Raw genomic sequence first — 10367 nt, 5'->3', positions numbered from 1 at the left:
CACAAGTATCAAGAAAGTTCTTGATGATGTTCTCCCCGGCTACGCCAAATCTGGAGGCACCTTCACTAGGGCAGTTTGTAAGTACAGCAAGCACGTGTTCGCCCACAATACGATGTTCTGCTGCGTTAAGCAGCTGCCTGGCGGTCAGAAGGATGCCTACTAGGCCCTCCATCACATGCGGGCGATCGTAAGGGACCATCATCACCTTCTGCTACCAAATAATCTCAAAGACCGCGAGCTTGTCGGCAATCCAGGACGCGGACATCACACAAGAATTCTTTCGCATCCAGTCGGAGTTTGCGGACATCATCCATCAAGATGTCCTTCATACCTCAGGGCAGTTCTTCCTCAGATATCAACCGTCCAACATTGAGATAGACGGAATGCTATAAATGCAGGCTGACAACGCCCGCGATTTCATGACCATCACGACAGACGGAGGCTTCATCCACGCTCCTGTCCATGAGTCGAGTCGAAAGTAGTGATGTGTACTTCTGAAACATTGATTGGCTCATGTTGTAATTAAACTTTAATGAATTTTATGTCTCTTTGGTTTGGATAGTCGTTCAACTTAGATGTAATCGATGCTATTTATTAGTAGGACCATGAATCGTGCTATTAATGTCTTGCTTTTCTCTTCCGATCCTTTTGTTGCATACTTATATATTGCTTATGTATGTATTGTCTGTTGTTTGGCTTGTGCATAGAGATGCCGTCGTATGTCGTGTACAAGGGTAAGGTTCCTGGAGTCTACGATGACTGGGAGGAGTGTTAGAGACAGGTTCACCGTTTTAGCGGTAACAGTTACAAAGGGTACATCACTAGGGCAGAGGCGGAATGTAGATACGCCCGCTATCTAGCGGGAGAGAGGAGGGAGCGTTGGAGGAACCGGATGAAGACCAGTTTCATCGCGATGATGCTCATCGTGATGACCGCAGCTCTCTTCTATGTGATGGTAGTTTAGATGATCGATATCGACTTGTAATGTGAAGACAAACTCGATACTCACGGTCTCGAGACTTGTAATGTTTTATCTTTGTTCGGTCTTTTGAATTTAGAGGCTAATATGATGAATTTTATTTGGAGACTAATCTTCTATTGTATTTGATGAATCTGTTGTTGCTGTGTGCTACTGTCTATATTCTGTCAAATAATATATTTTGTAACCTGTGCAAAAATCAGAAAAGTAAAAAAAATAAAACCTAATATTCATACTAATGGCGCATCACTAGAGAGTGCGCCATTAGTATGCCAAAGTATACTAATGGCGCATCACCAAAGACTGCGCCATTAGTATGACAAGTATACTAATGGCGCATCCATCCGCAGTGCGCCATTAGTGTGCCAAAGCACATGGTTAAATATGGCCCCTGGGAGGCATACTAATGGCGCATGGTGTTATATACTAATGGCGCACTGGGTGGTGCGCCATTAGTATACCAGATACTAATGGCGCACCAGTGGTGCGCCATTAGTAATAATTGGCGTGATACTAATGGCGCACCAGCGATGCGCCATTAGTAGGCAAAACTGGTGCGCCATTAGTAGGCCTTTTCCTAATAGTGTGAGGACGAGCCTCGCAAGCAAAGCACTGGGGAACAGAAGAAATTCCCACCTAAAGTTAAAACAGTCAACGTGTTACACGTAATAAAGGGGAGAAACAAAGCGGCACTCCCAGAGACACATGCCCCAGGGCCTATCACCCTGGAATTCTGCCACTGGTCATCCCAACCGATCACTTTTGACCATCGGGATTACTCAGCAAGTGTCCGGCGTGCAGGATGGGCTGCCTTGGTGTTAGACCCAATAATTGACGGATACCACTTCACACGAGTTTTGATGGACGGCGGTAGCAGTTTAAATCGGATATATTAGGACACAGTACACAACATGGGGATAGACCCAGCAAAAATTAGCCATAGCAATACTACCTTTAAAGGAGTAACGCCAGGCCCAAAAGCCCATTGCACGGGCTCCATGCTACTAGAGGTTATATTCGGCTTCCCCGATAACTTCAGCAGCGAAAAATTAACCTTCCACATCGCTCCGTTCCAAAGCGGCTATCAAGAACTACTCGGATGCGAAGCTTTCGCTCGCTTTAATGCAATACTGCATTACGCATCCCTCATGCTTAATATGCCCGGTACACGCGGCATCATTACAGTAAATGGAAATAATGAGCGCTCCTTGCGCGCAGAAGACTGTGCGGCTGCCTCAGCAGCCGCACACTAAACGGCCTCACTAACTAAAGCATCTGACAGGTCGTTAAGACCACAGACATGGTTGGACGAGTCCGGCGCAGTTATATATAATTGATACTGGTTTGATGGCTATACCCCTATTACGAGACAAGGGGCTCAACGTGCGCAAACAAGCAGCAATTAGGCTCAACTTTACTCATCTTGAACTGTACATATTTTCTTTAGTACAACCTACCTTTTTGCACGGCAACTTTTCAACAAAGTTCCTCTCTTTTACAGATGACCATCGTGCTACACCCGTCCAGGATACGGCACAACGGAGACATAGGCGCAGACGTGCAGCAGGGACCCGTTCCAAGGATTCTTTTTCAGATTAAGACCCTGCGTAAACATTTTTTACTGTCTCTTGTTGATACACATCCCCCGGATTCTCAGTACAATTGAGAAGGATGCTAACGTATTGGCATGTGGCCACGCCAGAATATTGCGCGTACCTGGACACCGGGGGCTTATTACAAAGGGCACTGTCTAGGCTCGGTTCACACCATAAAGACCGAATACCTTAGGGAGTGTTCGGCGTCGTGAATTTGGCCTTATATGCATCAGCTCCGAATCATGTCTTTGGTCAAATGTTGGGTTTGCCCAGCTCCTGTGTTTTGCTGCCTTACGTTCTGCTCTATCGGCTAAGGCGGCACCAGGAGAACTATTGCGATTGTGCCCTGATTCATCTGGACGAGCAGCTCAGTAGAGAAAGACAAAAACTGACTGTCATGATATAGCGTGAGACTGGTCAACCACTCGATGACCTACCGGAATCTTCGGGATTCCTCCGCTTTAACGAAGGGCCATTTCCTGGCCAGGCATGTATGCACCCCGAATTTGGATGAGTGCAGAGCCACCAGGGGCTATATAGTCGCCCCACTGTCAAACTCCTCTGGCTAAGTGAAAGTGTTAAAGCATTATAGTCCGGTTGGCTAGTTCACTGCGCTATCACCTCCTTAATGGACAAAGACGTTGGATCAAGTGTGAACATGCGTCTTCTGCGAACACCCCTGCATTATATGCATGGGGGCTGAAGCCGACGACTGCAATCTTTCAGGTTATATACATATATACATGAACGGCCGCACAAGAGGCATCATAATACTTTCAGGCAAAAGTATAAATACAGCTTTGATAAACTTAATAAAACATTGTTTTTACAATGGGAATACATGTCGTTCAAACATAATATTCTTCGAGCACTGGGCCTCTATCGAACAAGCGCCTTCAAGAACTCCTTCAAAATAGTGCTCGGCAGCCACTCAGCCTATGGCCGAACCATGCGCCGCGACAGTGGTGGCATCCATCTCCACCCAGTATGTTTTGACACGGGCAAGGGCCATCCGTGAGCCTTCTATGCACACCGACCTCTTCATCGCATTAATGCGCGGCACCGCACCAAGGAACTGCTGCACCAAACTAAAATAGTTGTTCGGCTTTGGCCTTTCCGGCCACAGATAATCCACAACAGACCTCATGGCGAGTCCGGACAATCTATTCAGCTCAGCCCATTCGGCAAGCCGATCAGTCAATGGAAGCGGACGCTCTGGAACATTAAATTGTGACCAGAATAGCTTGTCCACTTCACAATCTGTTTGATCTTGGAAGTATTCGGCCGCATCGACGGCACTCGCCGCCAAGTCCAGATATGCGTCCACCGAACTCCATAGCTGGTCCAGAGGGGCATACTGAGGATCTCCAAACTTCCTCCGCAGCATGAAGGGTTTCCCAGCCGTGATATCCCCGGCTTGACGCAGCTCCTCCTTCTTCACTCTGATCGTAGAGCGGGTGTCTTTGGTCACTATCGTGGCCTTTTCCAGGACCGCCGCCTTCGCCCGGTTTTCTTCTTCAAGAAGCTGGCAACGGTCGGCAGTGTCTTTTAACTTTACAGCCATCTTGGCCATTTTCTCTTTGCTCTCGCAATGCGCGGCCGTTTCGGCTCTTAACTCACTGGCCGCCTTCAAAGCGGCCGCATTACTACTCCTTACTTGCTCCTTGGCTCGGGCAAGCTCCGTCCGAAGGGCCTCCATGGTGGCAGCTCCATCTGCAGTCACAACATATTAAAGATACTAGCATCACGCTACTCTTATTATGTGACGATCACCACAACAATCACGCACCCTGAGCCTCGTCAAGCCGCTTGTTGACAAGCACAATGTCGGCATCCGCCGCATCCAGTTGCCGCTTTAGTCCAGCAAACCCATCAGTCCGGCTAGCCACCGGAGCTTCAACCACCTGCACATAAAGGCGGTCTGGTTATTACCTGGGACTACGATCCTCTGTTTGCTGCCGTTCTCGACGACAACCAGAGTCTCAGGGGCTACTATCTACACAGGGCACACCTTAAAATGTGCGGTACTGTAAAAAATGTACATCATTTCACGTACCTCAAAACTCGTCAGTAGACTCATAAAGGCTTCATACAACCCGCTTTCGGCGGACGAAATCCTTTCAACCACCGTACCCATCAATGTACGGTGCTCTTCTGAGATAGTCGCTCGCTCTAGCAGATCCCTCAGTACGTCCGACCGCATACCAGACGGTGTCGGACTCTTTCGGTGGCTCTCTTCAAGAGCTGGATACTGGGGACTTCGGGTGACCATAGGATTGTCTTCTGGCCTCGCCGGATCCGGAGAGACCCTCCGCGACGACACTTCAAGGTCGCCCACTTCTTGAGCTGGGGAGTCCGGGGGAGGCGTTTCGCTCTCCATCATCTCCGGAAGAAGATCCCCCGAAGACGAGCTCTGCTGGGAAGGGCTAAGATCCGAACTGCAAGATAAATGCTTTGGTTATTTCCCTCAGAAGTAAGGTAGGATATCTTCACTATTAAGTACTTTTTGATTACTTACAGCTCGTTAGAGGGCTGATCCCCGCCCGGACATTGTGTGGCAAGAGCACCCTCCGGGGCAGGACCCTCCAGTGGATATTTCTTCTCCCGTTTGGAAGCCTTGGTTTCCGAATCTTCAGAGGTAGTCCTCTTCCTTCCCCGGGGCGAGAGCATGTTAGATTTTTCCCCTGGGTTGTCCTCCCTCACAGAGACGCTCATTCCCTCGGTTGGAATAGGTAGCGGTGGAGGCCCGCTTTCGCCCTCTTTATTCCCCCCTTCATCTTCCTTTGAGGGCACCAGGCAAGGTGCTGGCTCGAGCATCTTTTCCAGCACCGGATTGTCTAAGCCTTCAGGAAGGGGGGGTCGAACACCAGATCATCTTCGCCTTTGTTATCCAGTCCTGGTCAAAGAGCGATTCTTCAGAACAATGTCATGATAAAAAAAGGATAGTGTGTTCGGCCATGGGATTACTTACTTGGGCCGCGGTGCGGTTGCTACTTAGGCCCACATCCTCGGTAGTGTCCGGACAGTCTATTTGGGGTCCGAAGGATGATTTATACATCTCCTCGTGCGTTAGGCCGAGGAAATTCTGAATAGTGCGCGGTCCTTCCGGGTTGAAATCCCACATGCGGAGGGGCGGGCGTTTGCAAGGCTGGACTCGACGAACCAGCATGACTTGCATTACCATAACCAGACTAAAATCTCCCTCGAAGAGATCTTGGATGCGGCTCTGCAGTATGGGCACGTCCTTGGTCGGGCCCCAGCTCAGCCCCCTGCTGATCCATGGCATCAGTTGGGGTGGAGGGCCCGAGCGGAAGGTAGGGGCGGCTACCCACTTGGCACTTTGGGGAGCTGTGACATAAAACCACTCCCGTTGCCACAATCCGGACACCTCTGGAAAGGAGCCCTACGGCCATGGAGCGCCAGCAATTTTGCTTATTAGAGCACCTCCACACGCTGCGTACTGCCCCTCGACCGTCTTCGGCTTCACGTCAAAGGTCTTGAGCCACAGGCCGAAGTGAGGGGTAATGTAGAGGAAGGCCTCACAAACGACAATAAATGAAGAGATGTGAAGGATGGAATCCGGGGCTAGGTCGTGAAAATCCAGCCCATAATAAAACATAAGACCCCTGACAAAAGGATCCAGAGCGAGGCCTAGTCCTCGGAGGAAGTGGGAGACGAACACAACGCTCTCATTGGGTTCAGGAGTAGGGATGACCTGCCCTCGGGCAGGCAGCCTATGTGAAATTTCAGCGGTCAGGTATCTGGCCTCCCTCAACTTCTTCATATCCTCCTCCATGACGGAGGAAGGCATCTACCGGCCTTGAATGCTGGATCCGGACATGATTGAAGGTCTGAAGCACCTGACCTAAGCTTTGGGTGTTAGAACTCGAGGCGGGGGAAGGATTCGATTGAGCACAGGAGGGAAGAAGTAAATGCCTTGTCCCTTTATAAAGAGGGTGAATATCAAGCGTCCTCCTCGTGGCCGTTTGGGACTTGCCTAAAATCTAGGAGTCCTAGGCACGGTTGGGTTACCTACGTCCGTACTAATGAGGATCCCGTAATAAGGGGGACAGGATATCTACTTTGACAAGACGTGTCAAGAAACCGCCTCGCGTTATGTACAGGGCTGGTTAAGGAAAAATGGTTCGAATAATTACCGGGCCATGGCATGATATCATGTTGCCGAAACGTGCCAGCAGATTGGATTCGTGGAAATATTATTCTCTCTACAGTGGTATGTGGAACTTATTTTGCAGGGTCGGACACTATCCTTGTATTCAAAACTCTTCTGTGGTGTATTCGGAGGAGGAACCCGCCTTGCAATGCCGAAGACAACACTGCGCGCCGGACTCATCGTCATTGAAGCCTGGTTCAGGGGCTACTGAGGGAGTCCTGGATTAGGGGTTCTCCGGACAGCCGGACTATATCCTTTGGCCGGACTGTTGGACTATGAAGATACAAGATTGAAGACTTCGTCCCATGTCCGGATGGGACTCTACTTGGCGTGGAAGGCAAGCTAGGCAATACGGATATGTATATCTCCTCCTTTGTAACCGACCTTGTGTAACCCTAGCCCCCTCCGGTGTCTACATAAACTGGAAGGTTTTAGTCCGTAGGACAACATAAAATCATACCATAGGCTAGCTTCTAGGGTTTAACCTCTCCGATCTCGTGGTAGATCAACTCTTGTACTACTCATATTATCAAGAATAATCAAGCAGGATGTAGGGTTTTACCTCCATCAAGAGGGCCTGGACCTGGGTAAAACATCGTGTCCCCTGCCTCCTGTTACCATCCGCCTTAGATGCACAGTTCGGGACCCCCTACCCGAGATCCGCCGGTTTTGACACCGACAGTGACCGCAACCCTCTTCTATGTGATGGTAGTTTAGATATCGACTTGTAATGTGAAGATAAACTCGCTACTCGTGGTCTCGAGACTTGTAATGTTCTAACTTTGTTTGGTATTTTGAATTCGGAGACTAATATGATGAATTGTATTCAGAGACTAATCTTCTATTGTATTCGATAAATCTGCTGTTTATATGTTGTGTTGTTTATATTCTGTGTTGTAATGTATTTTGTAACCTGTGCAAATATCAGAAAAGCAAAAAAATAATTCCTAATATTCATAGTAGTGGCGCACCATATTGCACTTTAGTGGCATGCCGAAATAAACACACCAGTGGCGCATTATCTAAAAGTGCGCCATTAGTAACCTAGAGCACAAGGTACACATGGCCCCTTGGAGTAACAGCAAGGGCGCACTTCTGGGCCTAGTAATGGCGCACTTTAGCTGCGTCATTAGTGTCTGGGATAGTAATGGCGCACCAGGTGATGCACCACTGTTATGTAGATTAACAGTGGCGCACCAGGCGTGCGCCATTACTATTTATTAGTAGTGGCGTGATAATAGTGGCACACCTATAGTGCGCCATTAATAGCCAAAATAGGTGCGCCACTAACAACCTTTTTTCTAGTAGTGATATAATGCCTTGCAACAAGATAGCATTGCATAATTCACATATATAATGTCTTGCAACAAGATGGCATTGCATAATTCACATATATGGTAATTAGACACTAAACAGGTGGCATTCACACAAAGCATGTCTAAACTAAGCAAATGACATAGCAATGCAAGATACCATATGCACGATATGAGCATCATAACCCTGCCAAGTTAGAGCATGCACCTCGGGGGGGGGGGGGAATATGACTGGTCATCTGTCTCTGAATCCTCCTCTGAGGAGCTATTTGTAACCAGCAAGACATGCGCTTCGTCAGATAGCATTGTGTGCTCTGAAGACCTTGTTTCCACTCCAGATTTTTCCATGACCGTGGCGAATGGCTGATGCACAGGAAGAGTAATTGAATGTACTAAAATTGTTGACAAATTTAACACATAATAAAAAATGATGTCATGATATAATTCACATATAAGATGACTGGCTAACTAGGGTGGCATTGCAAAATTCACATATATGATGCCTGGCTAAACAAGATGGCATTGCATGATTCACATATATGATAAAGAAACTAAACAGATGGCATTGACACAAAGCATGTCTAAACTAAGCAGATGACATCTTTGATGTATACAGTAAGCAATGCAAGACACCATATGCATGATATTACCAACATCAGCATGCCAAGTTAGAGCGAAGACCTCATGGGGTAAATAGGAGTGGTCTTCTGCTTCTGAGTCCCCCTCAGAACAGTTATCTTCCTCTTGATTACGATCTGAAATGGGTGGAGGGGGGATGCCTTTGCGCCCACCATGGAGCAACGTCTGCATGAAATTTTATTGCCACGCAAGGCTCGTCTCTTTTGCTCTACATGTTCAGTTCCATTGTGTACAATAACTGACATGCATAGGAATAAAACATAGTGAGATTATGTAAGGAGTGCATGCACAAATCCAGAGTGATGGTAGCAAACTCTGGATAGACCCAAAACAAATGATAGCAAGCAAATAATAGCTTTAGTTAAAAAATACAGATAATGGCTCTTTTAATGTTTGTTTGCACCCAACAAGAAACTCATAGTAGACACCCGAGATTAACCAGATAGTAGATAGATAGTATTGATTGCTGCCCCAATATGTACCCCAGAACCATTTAAAAACTCAAGTTTCAGCATAAGTTTGGACCTGAGTCGGAGTCTAATAGGTGAACACGACGAGAAAGTAGCATGTCATCATATTAAGCGATGCATAACGTAAGCAGACACGGAAGAGTGCGACCTCTCTTGCAGACCCGTGTAGTACTCAAGGTCATCTGCTCAGTTGATGATGGTAATGCAGTTGTCTTGGCTGCCGGCGGCGGGGAAGAAGATCTGAGGCGGCGAAAGATAGTCTGGAGAGCGGATCACTGTTGTGGTGAACCCTTCCGTCGTTGGAGCAGCTGAGCTGGGGTGGAACACAGCACCGCAGGAGCAGGACAAACCACACAAGGTTTTCCTTGAGACATATCTGTAACAGAAGTAATTGTGTAAGGGCTTGTTTGAATTTGAGGATTCTAACAATGCGGGGATAGGAAATAGACAGGAATAGGATCGGAATGCACGTGCAAAACGGAGAATTTAAAAACATGGGATTTCTGCCAATCTGGGTGTTTGGTTCACAAGAATTGGAAGATCACAGGATGCAAAGAAGCATGTTGAGATTAAATCAGACCACAAGAAGTGTACAACCTCTTTGGCGAAGCCATGTCGATCTCAGCGTGATTGGCTTGGCCGGTGAGGATGCTCCGGCTGACTTGGCTGTCGGAGGAGGGGAAGAAGATCTTAGGTGTCTGGAGATAGAGCCCGAGGTACTGCTCCACTGCGATGGAGGGTTTCGTCGTTGGAGCAGCTCCGGTGAGTTGTACGACACCGAGGCTGAAGCAGGACAAGAGAGACAACCTTAACCTGAGTGGAATTCTAATAGCATCTCCAATAGATGACGTAAAATACATAACCACAAAGTGTTAGATGTATACATCAGTCGCTCATCTCTGAACTTAACTGTCGAAACTGAATTTAACTATCGAAACTGAACTTAATTGTCGAAACTGAATTTTACTGTCGAAACTAAACGCACTAGAGGTGAGGCTACAAGTCAGTCGACTGACTTTTTCATCTCTGGTCAGTCGATTTTGCAGCCATTGGATACGAAATCAAGGGCCTCCAGTTCATCTTCAACCTCCACCCCCTTGAGCCGTCAGCCACCACCGGCCAAACAACCGCCCCCCGCCGCCCACGGCCGGCGGTGCGCCGCCCCGCCTGCCCCGAAAACAGTCCCCACCACCAGTC

The sequence above is a fragment of the Triticum dicoccoides genome, chromosome 7A (genome assembly GCF_002162155.2).
Source record: "Triticum dicoccoides isolate Atlit2015 ecotype Zavitan chromosome 7A, WEW_v2.0, whole genome shotgun sequence".
Taxonomy (NCBI): domain Eukaryota; kingdom Viridiplantae; phylum Streptophyta; class Magnoliopsida; order Poales; family Poaceae; genus Triticum; species Triticum dicoccoides.
This window is presented reverse-complemented; position numbering follows the sequence as displayed.